Source organism: Macaca nemestrina, chromosome 7 (assembly GCF_043159975.1).
Source record: "Macaca nemestrina isolate mMacNem1 chromosome 7, mMacNem.hap1, whole genome shotgun sequence".
NCBI lineage: Eukaryota > Metazoa > Chordata > Mammalia > Primates > Cercopithecidae > Macaca > Macaca nemestrina.
The window spans coordinates 139,897,400-139,912,667 of NC_092131.1; the positions used below are offsets into that span (position 1 = coordinate 139,897,400).

Consider the following 15,268-nt stretch of genomic DNA (forward strand, 5'->3'; position numbering starts at 1 on the left):
GGAATCTTGAGACTGAGGGGTATAGGTGATATTGTTAAGCAGCTACTCGCTGCAAATGGCCTCTCCAAGGTCAGGACACTAGACATGTAATGTCGATTATACAGGAAAGTAGTGTTTGGTGATTTGCTTCTTTGATCTCTCAGCTCTCCCCTCCATTTTAACATCACCAAAATGCCTGAATTTAGGATGTACTATTTGTCCCCACACCCTGAAATCCTGTGCTCTGTGCTGCTGGACTAAGTAGTAAAGAATGTTGGATTCTAGTGGGAACCTGAGGTTGAATTCTCGAGTATCCTACGTGTTGTCCTTTCCTCCAGTTGAGAGAGAATCTGAGGAGACCAATGAACTTTTGACCTCAGATCAGAGCTGGAAAGGAGGAGCTTGCAGAGGTATCAGTTCTGTGGGAGGTTGGATTATGACCAGAAAATGGGATAGTGACATGAGGAATGGGGCAGTGGTGTAAAGAATTTTTCTCCTTAGGGTGCTGGTTGAGGGCCTTTGCTGTCACTCCATACGGGGCCTGGAGCTGCCCTTTTGGAGTGATGTGCTGAAAGATGGAGCTCCGTCCTGGGTGAGGATATGGACCTGTGAAAGTGTCGGTTCCTAGGTTGATGGTAATTGGAAGAGCTTTTTGGGTGACTCTGAAGAAGGCTGTTGGGCTAAGGGTAAAAGACCAGCTGTCACGTACAGGCTAAGGGATTCAGGACTCTCTTGAGACTTCTCTTTGGGTGGTAACTGGGATGGTGTTACAGGTGCTGGACAGAAGTCTGAAGTGAGTCAGGGATGGGAGGCTTCCTTTGTGTTCTGTGGCACAGTCACAGGCGCAGTGGGAGGGATGGTGTTACTATCCCTCCTCTCCCTGAAGTGCCTTCTGTACAGCTATGGGCTGTCCAGCTGCAACTCACATTGGGCTTTCTCGGCCTTCATACTATGTAGAAAAGGGAGAAAATGTCACTGTGAGAGATTTGGAAAATACATAACACAAAAAAGAAACACTCTTATCCTCAAATAATGAAAAGAAACTGAAGGAAAAAAAATTGTCTAATTTATGGGTTACTTTAGTCCAGGAAGCCTGAGGCCCACAGAATAAATACCCTTGTAGAGAATATATCAGTGTTTAAGTGTAGGTTAAGGGTCTTTGCTGAGGCTGGGGGTGGGACAGAACACAAATCTTCTAGGTTTTTACCCCTTGACGAGAGAGCCTTTCTGGGGGAAGTGCTATTGTACAGGTTTTTGAAAAACTTTTATGCAAAGTACAAAAGAGTTATCAGAATGTGGGCTTCTGAGGGAGTCAGGTTGGTTATATATATAGATTGGGGGTTGTAAAGTAGGCATTGAAAAATAGCTGTGAGTTTCCAGAGTTTAAGGGGAGCAAGGTTGGTAGTTGAGTATTGCGTCCGGGAACCCTTTCCTGCATGGTTGAAGGAATTTGCTCTTGTGGATGCTAACTGGAAGAGGGGAGCTTAAGGTTGCCTGACCAGAGCCCAAAAGAAACTGGAACTAAGGTACTGGCTGGATAGGCCAGCCATAGACACATTTGTGTCTATCCCATAGATGCAAAGCCAGGTGAAGGATACTGGTTCTATTACTCTCATTTCACCAGACATTTTGAGGAATGTTTGATGTATGTGGTCCTGTAATGAGGGACAGTGTTTTAAATTGGATAGCTATCTTTACAAAACAACAGCTTTGCCGTATTTTTCTCACGTGCCATGGGGCAATGAAATCTTTCATTTAATTGCCACAGTCCTGGGACAGCATTTAATTTCTACTGATCTAACCCAGCTCTATGGCCCAAAAAACCATGGCATAATAATGTCATGGAGCTTCCCCATCTTTCTTTGAACAGATGGCCAAAGGAAGGGTTTTAGGGTACCAAGATTATGGCCTGAAACTTTGTGGAGATTTATGGATTGATTAGGATTTCTAACCCTGCTTTTCCCTTCTGGAAGTATTTTTCTGTGACCATTTTGCAAATTTCCCAGCATCTTACTCTTTTAAAAAGCTTGGAAGTTTTCTGGCTCTGATATTTTCCCTTTGGTCTATGTTCTGCCTTTTTCTTAGGTGTTTTTGGCTCTCCTCCCAACTATTAGGTTGGTGCAAAAGTAATAGTGGGTTCAGACCATGAATTTTAAATCATAACTAGGTTCAAACACATCTTTATTAATCAAAATTGGAAACAGTACAATCAACACGTTTTTGCCAACAAGACACAGGTCTATTCCTGTAGTGTAAAAATCTGTGCTTACAGATTTGAGGAACTCTCGGAATGCATTTTCTGCATTCTGTTGGTTGTGGAAGTGTTTTCCCTGCAAAAAGTTGTCGATGCTTGAAGTGGTAGTCAGCTGGGAGGAGGTCAGGTGAATATGGCAGATGAAGCAATGCTTTGTAGCTCAATTCATTCAACCTTTGAAGCGTTTGTTGTGTGACATGTGGTCAGGCCTTGTTGTGGAGAAGAATTGGGCCATTTCTGTTGACTTATGCCGACTGCGATGTGCATCTCATCGATTTGCTGAGCATACTTCTCACATGTAATGGTTTCACCAGGATTCAGAAAGCTGTAGTGGATCAGACCGGCAGCAGACCAACAGTGACCATGACCTTTTTATTTATTTATTTATTTATTTATTTGGCGTAAGTTTGGCTTTGGGAAGTGCTTTGGAGCTTCTTCTCAGTCCAGCCACTGAGCTGGTCTTCTCCGGTTGTTGTATAAAATGCACTTTTCATTGCACGTCACAATCTGATCAAGAAATGGTTTGTTGTTGTTGGGTAGAATAAGAGAAGATGACACTTTAAAATGATTTTTTTTTAATTTTCAGTCAGCTCATGAAGCACCCACTTTTATCAAGCTTTTTCACCTTTCCATTTTGCTTCAAATGCTGAACAACCATAGAATGGCCGACATTGAGTTCTTTGGCAATTTCTTGTGTAGTTGTAAGAGAATCAGCTTTGATGATTGCTCTCAACTGGTCGTTGTCAACTTCTGATGACCAGGTATTACGCTCCTCATTTTCAAGGCTGTTGTCTCCTTTGCAAAACTTCTTGAACCACTTATGCACTGTACGTTCATTAGCAGCTCCTGGGCCAAATGCTTTGTTGATGTTGTGAGTTGTCTCGGCTCCTTTATGACCCACTTTGAACTGGAATAAGAAAATTGCTTGAATTTGCTTTTTGTCTAACATGCTTTCTGTAGTCTAAAATAGACATAAACAAGTAATAAGTCATTAGCAACAAAACATAGTGAGAAATGCCCATTAAAATGATATATAACATAACCACGTTTATTTAAGAATGTATTCCAATATTAAACAGCAAATTCCAACAATGCAAAAACTGCAATTACTTTTGCACTCACTTTAATAATTTTCAGCTGTTCTTTGGGAAGAGGCTAAACAATTTCACAGCTACAGTAAAAACAAAAAACAAAAGACAAACCTGTGTGTCTTGCCGCTGATAACATCTGGATCGGTTTTGTCTTCCTTTAAATGGTATTTGGTTTCTGGACCCAAAAGCCCACAGTAGTAATGACATACTTCCTGGTATTCTTGCTTGGGAATAATTCTTGGAGTGTGTAACCATAAATAGCATGATATGCTTCAACCCATAGTCTGTCAGAGTCCCCTTGCCACCATTCAGTTGAAAGACAACTACTAGTTGACAGGGCTTGACAATGAGTTTCCCGTAGGTAGCTCCCGTGGGTAGTCAAAAAGACTCCAGAACTTTTTGAAGATAATTTAGATTTGAAGGCATTTTGAAGAAGAAACCGAGAGCCTATGTTCTAGTCCTGGCACTGCCTTTATTAGCTGTGTGAATTTTGGCAGATCTCCAGATTTCTTTGGGTTGCGGTTTCCTCATGGGTAAAATTGGATTATTAATACCTTCCTCACAGTGTTGTTGGGAGGATTAGATGTGCTCTGTAGTCTGTCATATCACATACATGCTTGCAAATTTTTGTTATAACTTAAAAGCCAGTTTTAAATATGCCCTGGCCAAGAAGCTGGGGCACACAGAAAAAAAAATCAACAAAAGTTTGTCTAAGATCAACCCCTGGGGAGCTCAGAGCCCAGCAGAAAAAGCAGAAAAAGGGTTAATGGGAGTGCTTTTCTGCTCCCCTCATCACTCTGACAATCTACTGACTGCTAAACTGTTGGGGAACCCTCTGCCCCCGAGACACAGGGCAACACCATCGGTGGCTCTTAGAGATTTTCCTGGAAACTGGGAACCGGGTGACCAGCTCGCACAGCTGTGCTGCACCCCTGCCAACCACCCAGACTGGGAGGGCGGTGTCATACCAGTTGTGCATCCCCAGCACCAGTGCTCTGCCCGGAGATCTTCCACTCTGGAGCCATTGAACCACCAGACCACCTGAAAACAACATCACAACCATGCTGAGTTTGGCAAGCACAGACCCGAGGGTCCCTGGAGAGTTATGGGTTCCCTGGAGATCCAACCCTCAGCTTGGACTGCCCCTTGTGGGGATGGAGCATGGCCTGACAAAGCCCACTGGGACAAAGGAAACGTGGGCATAGTGTTGCCAACAGTTGAAGAGGGCTACCGAAGCCCGAGAACAGACGTGGAGAAGGGGGGTCATCTCTCACCCCTGCCCCATTTCGCAGTCCACTGTTCTGGATGCTTCGCAGCTCTTCTCCTGGGGCTTGATGAGCACGTGCTGAAAGAGGGCCTTTTCTATTCTCCAGCTGCTGTACCCCTGCTGAGGGCCAGTGAGCCCTAAGAGCCTACCTGCTATTTCTCTCAGGTATCATCTATAGGACTGCGCCCTGAATCACACCACCACCACCAATACATGGCTACAACAGACAGCACCCGAAAAAGACACCGCAGGAACCTACCTGCAACCAAGGAGCCTGTACAGAGCCTTGGTCCTCTGAAAGCACCCAGAAATGAAGCCGATTGATCATATACAACATACACCACAGTCAAAACCCCAAGGGAAAAAATGAGAAAAAAGATCAAAATGCCCCATCTGAATGATAGCAAATTAAAAAAAAAAAAAAAGAACCTTCAGCTATTAGCCAGGTATGGTGGTGCATGCCTGCAGTGCCCGCTACTCAGGAGGCTGAGGCAGGAAGATCATTTGAGCTCAGGAGGTGGAGGCTGCAGTGAGCCATGATTGCACCATTGTACACCAGCTTGGAGGACAGAGCAAGATCCCAGTTCTCCAAGCTTACTCTGGGGATTCCTTGGCAGAGAGCGGGGCCTGTTCAGTTTGTTGGAAGCTTCAAATTTTATTTTTGTTTCTCTTTGCCCCTTTTTTGGCCAAGATTTCCTAGAAGCAGCATAGATGGCCACGCTTTTATTTTGTCCCACATTGTTGTCGAGGTGGTGTGGCTTCCTACCCTGGATCCATCCTATCCCTCAGTGGGGTCCCTATGGTCAAGTGACTTAAGAGTCAAAAGACTTAGAGCCTGTTGAACATTCCAGGCCAGAGGGCAATGCAATGGGCAGGCACTCATCAACTCTTCAAACCTTTTAAGCAATATATGAGCCAGGAATCAAAGCCAAAAAGGTTACAAAATTGACTTATCTATAAGTTCTATGCATTGAACTATTGTAATCTTGGTTTTTAGTTAGAATTGCAGCAATTAGCTATATAAACAATAGCATTTTCCTGAAACTGTTTAAGCTAAGGAACTTTAGAGGCTTGGGTTGTGCCGCAGTGCTTTCTATGGGTCTCTTTAGTACTTTATCCTAGGGTGGCCAATACATTTCTTGTCATATTTTTAGCAGCAGTGAAACTTTATGGTCTGTAGCAATTTGATTCTTGCCCCCTTGAAGGAAATAATTCGCCTGAGGGGGATGAGGCAGAGTGAGAGAATGAGGCAAGTTTTTGAGCAGAAGTGAGAGTTTATCAAAAAGTTTTAGAGCAGGAATAAAAGGAAATAAAGTACACTTGGAAGAGGGCCAAGAGGACAACTTGAGAGATCCAAGTGCCCTGTTTGACTTTTGACTTGGGGTTTTATAAGTTGGCATGCTTCTGGGGTTTTGTTTCTCTGTTTTGATTTTTCCTTGGGGTGGGCTATCCACATGGGCAGTGGCTTGTCAGCACTTGGAAAGCGCCACATGCACAATGTGTTTACTGAAATTGTGCCCGTGCTCATTCAAGGCATTTTTCTTTTACCAGTTGAGTGTTCCTAGAGGAAGGTCATATACCAGTTAAACTCTGTCATTTTTCCTCTTAGTGAGCATGCTTGAGCTCACTTGCCCAGCTTCTGCAGTCATATCGGGAAGCTGCTGATCACCAGCGTCAGGTATCTTCTGTCTATTGGGAGACTGCCTCTCCCTGGCACTGGCTGTGACTAATTATTATTTTAGAGAGACATTGGTCTCTAATAATTTTAGACAATGGTACCCTGACATTCCTGGGTGGGGAGCCCTCTTCTGCCCTACTAGTCTCTGTCACCAGGTATCGTGATATCCCCTCGGTAATTCTCTTTTCATACTGGTGGAGGCAGGAACTTTTCCATGGTTGGGATGGATGGAAAAAGAGCCAGATAATGTCCCGGGAGGCAAAGTACTTCAATTTTCTAGCTGTTTAAAACAGGCACCTGTGTGCCCATCCTTGAGTTGGATGCTCTGAACTAACTCTATCCCTTGAAAATGACCCTTGAGACCAGGCATGGTGGTTCATGCCCTGTAATCCCAGCACTTTGGGAGGCTGAGGAGGAGGTTCACTTAAACCTAGGAGTTAGAGACCAGCCTGGAAAACAGCATAGTGAGACTCTGTCTCTACAAAAAAAAAAATTTTTTTTTTTTTAATTAACTAGGCAAGGTGGCACGTGCCTATGGCCCCAGCTACTTGGAAGGCTGAGGCAGGAGTATCACTTGAGCCCAAGAGGTTGAGGCTGCAGTGAGCCGTGAGTGTGCCACTGCACTCCAGCCTGGGTGACAGAGTCCAGCCTGGGTGACAGAGTGAGACCCTGTCTCATAATAAAAAAAAATTTTTAAAAGGCCAAGTGGGATGCCAAATGATCCAAAATGAGGGTGATTTGCAGGCTCTGTCAAATCATCTCTAGTCTTCAGAATGTCATGATTCTGGCTGTCTTGGAAAGAAGTAAAACAATGAGAGATAACATTAGTGATTTGACAATCAAAAGAGAATTTTTGTGTCAGAATGAAAAAAAAAAAAAGAAATTTCACTAAGGAACCAACTAAAACATCATGAAGAAAATTACAACCCAGTTCTTCTTTGGAGACTTACTGTAGCCAAGAAATAATTCAGGATCAGGAGTTAGCCCAAATTCTAGTCAAATAATAAAGCTTAAAAACAAAGGTCAGGGCTGGAATCTAGTATAAACAGGTGTGGTACAGTTTTCCTTTGAAACATAATTTTTAGCTCTCTCTAGTCCCCCTTTTCTACTAAAGAGAAAGTATAGTAAGATCGATCTGTGTGCAAAATTAGTTTTAGCCTTATTGTACTTCACCTGATTATTTGCACAAAGTGCAGCAAGAATTGTTTGACCATATAGGCTTTGCTGGAACTTTACCTGAAAATTTGTTAGTCTAATCAAAGCCTTGGTAAAATAATCAATGTCTCCAATTGTGCCCTATTAACAAAAAAAAAAAAAAGGAAACATTCTTATTCATCATATACAAATATAACTATATTGCCATAACATAAGAATACTCATGAATAGTTTCCAAATTTTAGAGAACTCAGGGAGAAAGAAAGGTAAATTTGGGTCACAAAAGTGTAGTTTACAATCAGAGTTGCTGCCTTCCAAACAAGTATGTTTGTTCACTGTTGGGAGAAAAGCTGAGTGTTGGGAGAGAAGCTGAGGCAGGGCTTGGAACATGTCCAGGGTAAAACCCCTTGTGGCCTTTGGAATGTGTCCAGACTTGCTGGCTCCTTGCTTCTAGTACTCCCATGATCTCAAGTAGCCATATGTTTCAAAGAAAATGCTAAACCGTCACAGTTGTAGCTCATTCACCTGATACACTGCTTCCTTTCAACCCCCACATCCTCACCACTTGTTTCTTTGTTTGATCACCAATAAATAGTGTGGGCTCCCAGAGCTCAGGGCCTTCACAGCCTCCATACTAGTGTTGGCCCCCTGGTCCTACTTTCTCTGTTAACTTGTCTTTTCTCATTCCTTTGACTCCGCTGGACTTCATAGCCCCCACAGCCTGGTGTTGGGTCCAATCACCCCAACATTCCTGGTGCCCAACGTGGGGTGACGAAGACCCCAGGGAAGAAACACTAGGATGTGTGAAAGTGGAGGACGCATCATCAGAGGGCACCTGAGGACGACTGAAAGAAGCTCGGCAGAAAAGCTGAGCGCTCTGAAGAACTAGGGTAACAATGGGACAAAACGAAAGCAAACATTCTGCTTATTTGAATTTCTTTATTTTTATTTATTTATTTGTTTTGAGATGGAGTCTTGCTCTGTCACCCAGGCTGTTGTGCAGTGGCGTGATCTCGGCTCACTACAAGCTCTGCCTCCTGGGTTCATGCTATTCTCCTGCCTCAGCCTCCCGAGTAGCTGGGACTACAGGCGCCCGCCACCACACCCAGCTAATGTTTTTGTATTTTTAGTAGAGATGGGTTTCACCATGTTAGCTGGGATGGTCTCGAACTCCTGACCTTGTGATCTGCCTGCCTCGGCCTCCCAAAGTGCTGGGATTACAGGTGTGAGCCGCCATGCCTGGCCAGCTTATTTAAATTTCTTAAGGCATTTATTACAAAAAGGGAGAGTGAAAGTTAGTACTCAGAATTTATCACTCCTTAGTACAGTAAAGCAGTTTTGCCCATGGTTTCTGGAACAAGGGACTATGGAGTTGGATGAATGGGAAAGAATGGGAAGAGATTTTAAAAAGGCATATAAAGATGAAGTAAAAATTCCAGTTTCTGTTTGGTCAATGTGGGCACTAATACAGGCAGCTCTTGAGCCATTTCAAACAGATAATGAGGCAGATTCAGATAAGGAAGACGAGGACAAGTGTAAAAAACTAACTTCAGATTCTGAGTGTGAGGAACAGCTACCAGAGGAGATTAAAGAAAGGAAAGCTAAAAAAAAGTATGTTTTACTAGCCCGTCAGCTCCACCTGCTGAATTAAATGAATGGCCACCTCCTCCCTCTCCCCTTAAAGGGTGAGAAAATGAATTAGCTGAAAAACTTACTGCTCCTGTAGTTGCAATATTAAAACCTGGAGCAATTGGTGGTGCTATACAAAATTCTATTCAAAAAGCTAGAGCTGAGGGAGACCTCAAAGCATGGCAATTTCCAGTTACTATATAACCCAGCAAGGAGGACAGATATAGCTAATTAGGCCACCTTTCTTTTTGTTACTAAAGGAGTTTAAGCAAGCCATTAGTCAATACGGACCAAACTCTCCTTTTGTGCAAACTTTGTTAAAAAATGTGGCTCTTGATAATAGGTTAATACCATAAGATTGGGATACTTTAACAAAATCTGTTCTCACTCTGCCTCAGTATTTACAGTTTAAAACTTGGTGGGCTGATGAAGCTCAAAACCAGGCAAGGGAAAACACACAAGCGCAGCCACCTATGCCTGTTTCCTTTGAACAGTTAATGGGAGTTGGCCCTTATTGGGGTCGATTTTTGGGGTCGATTAGAGAATCATGCAGTAACGGAGGATGTTGCCATTTTTCAGCTGCGCTCTGTGTGCTTACAGGCATGGGAAAGGACAAACGTTACAGGGAAAAAAGATCCTCCCTTCCGTTCTGTCTGACAAGGACCTGAAGAACCATATGTTGATTTTGTTGCTCAGCTCCAACAGGCTGTGTAGAAAGCCATAACTGATACAACAGCTCAGCATGTTGTAATACAGCTTCTTGCATACGATAATGCTAATGCAGAGTGTCAAACTGCTATTAGACCCCTGAGAGGGAAGGCTTGTTTAGCTGAATATATTCAGGCTTGCGATGGTATTGGAGGTAACTTACTTAAGGCTACTCTTTTAGCTCAGGCTATGGCTGGATTGAAAGTAGGAAAGAATATGCCCCATTTCTCAGGCTCTTGCTTTAATTGTGGGCAATTTGGACACACAAAAAAGGAGTATAGAAAAGGAAATGCTATCTAGTAATGGAAAAGTCTCATTTGCAGGACCTCAATAGCAAGTTTTTCAAACTGACTTTGCTTCTGCTCAAAGGGCTGAACTTACTATGGCTATGATAACAGTGTTAAAAACTTTTAAACAGCCAGTAAACATTGTTTCTGATTCAGCCTATGTAGTGCAAGCCACCCCAACAGTTCACCTTGGAATTGCCATCCACAAATCCAGCAGCTCTTTGTCAGTCAAGTTAGAGCAATTTATTGGACATTGTAGAATCTGGCAGCCCCTTACACTGTTCCAGATTCACTGTTCTAGGGAAAAAGAGCCTTCCTGCTCCTCCTCGCACCCGAAGGTAGCATGATCATATATAAACCATCTTCATTTTATTATGGAACTCTGGGCACTGCTTCCCTTTAGAGTGTTTCTCTTGCGTCACTCCAGACAACATGGGTATTTCAAGTGTCAAGATCATTTTATATACTCTGGGTATAGGGGTAGCTTCACTTAACATCCCATAACCAGCGAGTAAATGCACCTCAAGTGGAAATTCTCTAGTCCAAGGTCCCAGTAGTTGTCATTGGGAGGTACTCACAGGCCTTTGCCATAAGCCCCAATAAACACTCCACAAAAAGCTATCAAGTAGATAATTTGTCCCTACCAGCACTTGAGTTCCTACTCTACACTGTGGGCTTGGGCAGTCTTAGTGGTTCCCACCTGGCATGTCCAGTTCATATTGCTGGAACGGCAGACTTACACGCCTTCTGTTTTATAGTACTAGTGTAGCAGGACCGGTCGCAGACAAAACCTCTCGGACGCCAGTTTTAGGAACGAAGAGGCTTTAATCAGCTGAGAGCATCGGTAGACTCATGTCTCAAGATTCGAGCTTCCTGAAATAAAGATTCTTGTTCCTTTTAAGGACTTACAACTCTAAGAGGTCCATGTGAAAGGGCCATGATATATTATGCAAGTGGGGGCTACATGATTGAGGGCTACATGCATCAGTGATGGGGGCTAGAAGAACAGAACAAAGTTTCACAAGTCTTCCTCATACAATGTCTGGAATCTATAGATAACACAAGCGGTTAGGTCAGGAGTTGATCTTTGACTACCAGGCCTGGTTCTTGGTGCCAAGCTGTCTGGCTATTGATCTCACTTCTGCTTCTTTTTAACTTTTTGCTGCCTTTTTGAAACAGAAGATAATGGGAGAGGTGGTCTCCTTCCTTACTGGTTAGGGAAAACATTCCCCAGTCAGTTACAATACCCATTTTCATAAGACATTTAGGTAAAAGAGACACAGATATTTTACATAAAGCCTATTTAAACATCCCAACTTTCATAATTCTATCAGCCCTTACATTTTTATGTTCTGGTCCCAGGAAACTTTTTCTTTTCCACTTCCAGACCATTTCACCCTTTCTGGTCAAAAAGGATTTGGGTTCTCAGCAGGGACTTGAGCCAAGGGACCCAGGCTCTTTTGTCAATGTTGATTAATTTGCCTCAACACTTCCCAGGCAATTGTTAATCAGCTTTCTCATTGTAACCTTTGCCTTCTGACTGAAGTAATTTCTCCAATCTGGGGCAAATACAGAAAACTAGTTTGGGGATTTTTAATTTTGAAGGACCAGCAGGTTCTCCCTTCAATAGTGTTGTATTAAAACCTTTGTGGTATATATATATATATTTATTTATTTCAGTGGCTTTTGGGGTACAAGTGGTTTTTGGTCTCTAAGAAGCTCCAAACTTTTCCTCATTTTCCTTCTTCTAAGCCCTCCAAAGTCTTTCAACCTGCCACCCAATTCCAAAGTTGCTTTCATATTTTCAGGTATTTTTATAGCAATGCCCCACTCCTTGGTATCAATTTCCTGTAATAGGCTGTTCTTACATTTCTATAAATACCAAAGGCTGGGTAATTTATAAAGAAAAGGTGTTTAATTGGCTGATGGTTCTGTAGGCCTTATAGGAAGCATGGTGCTGACATCTGTTCAGCTTCTAGGGAGGCCTCAGGAAGCTTGCAATCATGGCAGAAAGTGAAGTGGGAGCAAATGTCACACACAGTGATAGCAGGAGCCATAGAGAGAGGGGGAGGAGGTGCCACACCCTTTTTAAACAACCAGATCTTGTGAAAACTTGCCATTGTGAGGACAGCACCAAGGGGATGGCATTAAACCACTCATCAGAGATTCGTTCTCATGATCCAGTCACCTCCCACCAGACCCACCTCCAACATGGGAGATTACAATTCAACATGAGGTTTAGAGGAAAGAACACCCAAACTATATCAACATCTTACTTTATATATTCTGTATGTAGAATTTTTTTCTCTTGTATCTACTAGTTTTAATCACATATATTAACTACTATTCTCTTAGTAACCCTCATTTCTGGTGAAAAACCTAGGATTACTTAATGCTGGGAACAAGCCTGTCATAAATAGGCCTTAAAGAAACTGGCCATAAACAGGATTTCTGTGGCAATGTGACATGCTCATGATGGCTATGATGCACACTGCTAGAAGTTGTTCATTTACTGGAGCAGGGCAAGGAACACCTGGCCCGCCCAGAACGGACAACTGCTCAAACCACAAACAATAGCAGGAGTGGCCTGTGCCTTAACAACATGTTTTTGCTGCTGATAATCAGCCAGAGCCTGTTTCTCTACTCCTTGCTAAGAATGCTTTGTTTCCCGTAAGGAATGCTTTCAGCTAATCTATAACCTATAGAAACAATGCTTATCACTGGCTTGCTGTCAATAAGTATGTGGGTCAAACTCTGTTCGTGACTCTCAGCTCTGAAGGCTGTCAGCCCCCTGATCCCACGTTGCTCTGTATTTCTGTGTCTTTGTCTTCAATTCCTTAGTGCCGCTAGGTTGGGGTTTCCATGACTGAGCTGGTCTTGGTAACTTAATTTAATATAATGTTGTGGCTTCTTTGCTCCAGTCGTTCAGCAAGTGGGAGGAAGTGGCATCCAGTGGCTTTTTCACTTCCATAGTTTGGTGAGCAGGAGGGAGTGTTACAGCTTGTTTACTTGCACTGTCTGCAGCTCAGCGAGCCAGCCAGGAGTGTCACAGCTCTTTCGCTCTGTAATTCAGTGAGCAGGCACCCTATGGCTTCTTCTCACCAGTTGTTCTGCAAGCAGGAGGGAGGGTTATAGCTCTTTTTTACTCCTGTGGCCTGCAGCTTAGCAAGTTTCGGGTTCCAGGAAGAATAAGGTATGCAGACACTGGAGAGTGAGCACGGCAGAAAAGAATTTTATTGAGCTACAGAAGGAAAGCTGTCAGCTGTCAGAGGGACCAGGAAAGCAGGCAGCTGTTTATGAGGCCGAGTCTGGGGTTTTTATGGGCTTAGAATGGGAGAATGAATGCATGCTGATTGGTCCACAGGTGGGCTTGGAGACAGCACCATTTGATTGGTTAAAAGGCATTATCCAGAAGGAACCAATTGAGAGAGAGTGTGTAAGATGGGGATAGAAGTTTTCACTCCAGTCGTGGATTCTATCCAGAACTAGCAGCTCAGTCCTCAGGTTGAAGGTTGAGCCCTACCAGCGTCCCATCCCTGTCTGCCTAGGAATTTGTCTGTCTCCTGTTGTTATCAATAACATGACTTTAAAAATTAAATTACTGAAGAGACTAGTTTTATTTAACAAAGATCACTGAAGTCATGTGAACTAAATGGCATTTGAGCTAGCTTCTATTTTCCTGAGAAGATATTTCATTTAAGCACTTATTTTTCTTTAAGCCAATTGATTAGAGCTCTTTCATATAATTTGATAGTGAAATATATAGACATGGCCAGGCATGGTGGCTCATGCCTGTAACCCCAGCACTTTGGGAGGCTGAGGCAGGCAGATCACCTGAGGTCAGGAGTTCGAGACCAGCCTGATCAACATGGAGAAGCCCCATCTCTACTAAAAAAATACAAAATTAGCCAGGTGTGGAGGTGCATGCCTGTAATCCCAGCTACTCAGGAGGCTGAACTAGGAGAATCATTTGAACCTGGGAGTCAGAGGTTATGGTGAGCTGAGATTGCGCCATTGCACATCAGCCCTGGGCAACAAGAGCAATACTCTGTCTCAAAAAACAAACAAACAAACAAACAAACAAAATACACATACGAACACACAGACAGAAGCAGATCTTACAGATTTATAAGCTTCTGCATTTGCAGTTTTCAAAACTTCTCCCCTACTTTAAGACTATTAATCCCTTGAATACCTGTTATATACCCTAAACAACTGTTAGCCATACAACTCTAAATTTGCATCTCCAAAGACATGACTTAGGTGAAGCAGGTAGAAAAGGTATGTCTCAAAGGCACAAACTTAGATCTAAACAAAGATAAGATTTAGTATATAAACTTTAGGCCATTGTCTTCCCCATAGTTAAAGTGCCTAGTGGTTTAGGTGCAGAGACAGAGATGCCCTTACAAATGGAAGTTTCCTTTAAAGATATACATTTCTTTTTACAAAGAGTTTCACAAGACTAATTTAGTTTGAAGGGTGGTTTTTTTTTTTTTTTTTTTTCAAACTTACCTTGTCTCTTAATTCTAGAGCCAGATTACTGGCTTTAGGGTAGAGCCCTTTAGGAAACAGGGCTAATGGGAGCAGTGACTCACACCTGTAATCTCAGGACTTTGAAAGGCTGAGGTGGGAGGATTGCTTGAGGGCAAGAGTTTGAGACTGGCCTGGGCAACATAATGAGATCCCATTTTACAAAAATCAAAATAAAAGAAAGTAAGCAGTTTTTAGAACTAAACCATGCTTTTCTTACCCAAACACAAAGAACCAAGTAGTCCCCTGTAATAATAACTATTTCCTGTAAACAACACTGCTGTTAGCCACCTCTAACACTATAAACAGTTGCTCATAACTTCTAGCCATCACACACACCAAGGTCTAGTCCTCTCACAGTACCAGGTAATCTCTGGTAACCCTAAAAGCCAAGGGGACCAGGTAGTGCGATACAAAAGAGGGCAGTGTTTTAGACCTGAGAGGAACTTTCCCGTGATTCTTGAAACACCTCAAGCAAAGCAGAAGACTCCCAAATAGGGAGTTAAAAAGGACAAATGCATTACATAATGATAAAGGGTTCAATTCAACAAGAATATTTATCTTAAATACATGCACACACCTAACATTAGAGCACCCAGGTTTATGAAACAATTACTCCTAAACCTAAGAAAATAGACAGCCACACAATAATAGTGAAGGATTTCAACACCCTACCCCACTGACAGCAAT

The 15,268-nt window shown here is 42.9% G+C and overlaps 1 protein-coding gene across 1 annotated transcript in view; it reads left to right on the forward strand.

The window, feature by feature from the left end:
* LOC105493034 (golgin subfamily A member 2-like) overlaps window positions 1-15,268 on the forward strand; it is a 66,858-nt gene that overhangs the window by 32,938 nt on the left and 18,652 nt on the right. Inside the window, 1 exon segment of the mRNA XM_071099250.1 lies at window positions 1-8,314. This exon segment is cut by the window's left edge and continues 19,814 nt beyond it. The gene's annotated coding sequence lies outside the window, so the exon portion shown is untranslated.